Source organism: Micropterus dolomieu, linkage group LG12 (assembly GCF_021292245.1).
Source record: "Micropterus dolomieu isolate WLL.071019.BEF.003 ecotype Adirondacks linkage group LG12, ASM2129224v1, whole genome shotgun sequence".
Classification (NCBI taxonomy): Eukaryota; Metazoa; Chordata; class Actinopteri; order Centrarchiformes; family Centrarchidae; genus Micropterus; species Micropterus dolomieu.
In genome coordinates this window covers 34999517-35002641 of record NC_060161.1, presented here as the reverse complement: position 1 = coordinate 35002641, position 3125 = coordinate 34999517, and the positions used below count along the sequence as shown (strand labels likewise).

Below are 3125 nucleotides of genomic sequence, written 5' to 3'. Positions count from 1 at the left end.
CAGCAGCTTGGAGAGAGACCCAGCCCGATGACCACTCTGTCTCTCTGTACATCAAACACAGCTTATATAGGACATGTTTAGGTATCTGCTAAATACCACATAAGGGTCCAGTCCCTTCATAAACACTAATCTCTACTCCCCCTAACACTGGGTCAGAGGTCAAATTCCATAGGAGGGTTCACTCTTTACACACTCATCAATCATTACTCCCCCTTAAGAGTTCACTGAGCCTCTATCCAGCTGTATTATTTTAAACTGTAATGGTCAAATGCACATATGTTATACACCACAGGGGGAGGGTGCATCTGACCTCCTCGGCTATAATTGGTCCAGCCCAGAGTCGATCATGACCAATTGGCCAATCCACCACCTTTAATAGTTTATACCGTTGCAAAAACAAAAACAAAAAAAACATCGGCCCACAAAGCACGTCGGCCCATCGGGCAAATGCCCGAAATGCCCGATGGCCAGTCCAGCCCTGGCAGCCACCAACCCGGTTCGTCACGCATCGATTTTCTCTCTGCCTGCTCTTCACATGCCCAATATCCGATCCTTTTAACCTGCAATAAATATTTCTCCCTTTCTTAGTCCTGCACTTGGGTCTGTTAGCCGTGCTATAACAAAGATTTGGTAATAATCACTCAGTTAAACTAACTATGAGAATAAATAAACGGAGCGCTCTCTCTTTTTTTCGGGCCAGCTCTACATTTTCATCTTGCTGTTTCAGGAAATTCATCACATGTCATGTCATGTGAGTCAGTCCCAAATTTCCATAGAGCAGCTTAAAAGCACATGCTCCATCCTCAGGCAGACATTTCTCAGCTGATAAAGTTCCAGTTAATGAGTCAGTGGTCCTGTTTTTCTCAGGTTGTACTGACTTTGCTGTCCTTGTAACATTTAGATGCAGGAAGTTCAGTGAATAAAACTTCATATGAAACCACAGAAACCAATCTCTTGAAATGACTCAAAGGAGTGTGGAAGATCCCACAGATGGTTTGACCACTGCCTTGTACTTGTTATGCTTTATGTTCAGTATGTTCAGTTCTGTTCATGTTTGGATCTGTGCTGGCCTAAGTTCTCGTCTTATTCTGTTTCTATCTGGTGTTGGTTTCATGCTCAGTTTCTGTCTGCCTGTCATGTGTTATGTCTGTTCACCCAGTAATTCCTCTGTCTGTCTATCTCTGTCTGTATTTCTCTTTGTGGGTTTTGTCTTGCCCGTTGCTTTGGATTAAAACCCTTTGAACTGCTCTGTGTCCTGCATTTGGGTCCACCAACATTTCGTCACATATGGACACATGGTCAAGACCCTTTGATGTCACTTTGCAACGCTCTGGGGAGCCCCTTAGAATCAGGGGGAAACCCTGTAGCACAGTTTTTTTAACACTAAAGGTAGGTGTGTAACATGTAACAGTAAAGTCTGAGTAAGGAGGCAGTTGGGGTGGACAGAAAACCAGGAACCAGTTAATCAGTTATTTTAACCTGAGCAGTTCTTTTCGCTCTTTGCTGTACAGTGTTCTCGGATTCCAACTCACTTCTCTCTTTTTGTTTTTACTTCCCCCCCCCCCAGCTCAGTCCAAGTCCAATGGTAGGAAAAAAAGAGAAATAAACAGGACACTCACATCAGCCGGGACAATAGACAATAGACAAGGCTGCTTGCTCTTCCGCATCATTTCCTTTCTCTCCAAACATGTCTTTAGCTGCTCCGGATGTTTCAAATAAAGCTTCCATTTAACAGGAAACCCGTTTTAACCCATTGATTAAGTTGTCCCTTAGATGTTTTATCCTTTTTTGTCATGAATATAACAACTAGCTGAAGGATTTTAGGAGTCTTTTTGTTGAGTCTTCACCATATTTCTTTTGCATGCATTGTATGATAGGTGAGGAAAAATCCAATCTCTCACCTTTGCTTATTTTACTCTTTTAAATTTTCTCTGTCCTTTTTTTTGCTTGTACAAGTCTTTTACTTCGGGACTCCATAAATCACTGCAAATACAGTTTTTTTACACTACAATCTTGGTAAAAGCAGTTGACAGCGGCTTTAAGACTTCAAGCTCAAACAGTGCAGAAACTCCTTTTTCCCACTCTGCTTAAAGCCAAAAAGGGATTAACCAGCAGGGAAAATCGATTTCTGCACAGCCCTGTTTAAAGAAGCGGTTAAACCAAAAAAAAAAAAACACGGCCCTGCTCAAACCACAAAATGTTTAAAACAGCAGAGAAAAACCTTGTGCCAAACAGTCCTGCTCGAAATGGTGAAAACAGTGGAGAAGAGCTTCTGAAATAAAGAATTAAATCCAGACGTCTTTAAGGGTTTTATTCTTTGCAAAGGGTCAGACAGACATTCAGAGTGCAACCAGTGTGCAGAGAGCGAGACGAAGAGGAAACAGGCGACTTTCTACTTTAAAGTCATTACGTAACTGTCTTATGAAGGAAGGGAACAAACAGTAGTGAGACCAGGGCCTATAAGAGGCCAGTCAGATAAGAAACCCTCTAACGAGCCTCTTTTCCCAAGTGAACAGCTTCATCTAACAAAACTCCACACAGTGAAACATGGACCTGTAATAGGACAGCATATAAAAGGTAAAATACAATATACTGTTACCTGCTTACATTGACCCTTTACATAAATAATGACATCTCCACCATACATACAGTGGGTACAGAAAGTATTCAGACCCCTTTAAATTTTTCACTCTTTGTTTCATTGCAGCCATTTTCCAAAAATCAAAAAAGTTCATTTTATCTCTCAGTAATGTACACTCAGCACCCCATCTTGACAGAAAAAAACAGAAATGTAGAAATTTTTGCAAATTTATTAAAAAAGAAAAACTGAAATATCACATGGTCATAAGTATTCAGACCCTTTGCCGTGACACTCATATTTAACTCAGGTGCTGTCTATTTCTTCTGATCATCCATGAGATGGTTCTACACCTTCATTTGAGTCCAGCTGTGTTTGATTATACTGATTGGACTTGATTAGGAAAGCCACACACCTGTCTATATAAGACCTTACAGCTCACAGTGCATGTCAGAGCAAATGAGAATCATGAGGTCAAAGGAACTGCCTGAAGAGCTCAGAGACAGAATTGTGGCAAGTCACAGATCTGGCCAAGGTTACAAAAAAA

At 41.2% G+C, this 3125-nt stretch overlaps 1 protein-coding gene across 1 annotated transcript in view; it reads right to left on the bottom strand.

Moving 5' to 3' along the window:
- Nucleotides 1–3125, bottom strand: part of LOC123980885 (zinc finger protein 208-like) — an 808576-nt gene that overhangs the window by 420044 nt on the left and 385407 nt on the right. The gene's annotated exons all lie outside the window — the stretch shown is intronic.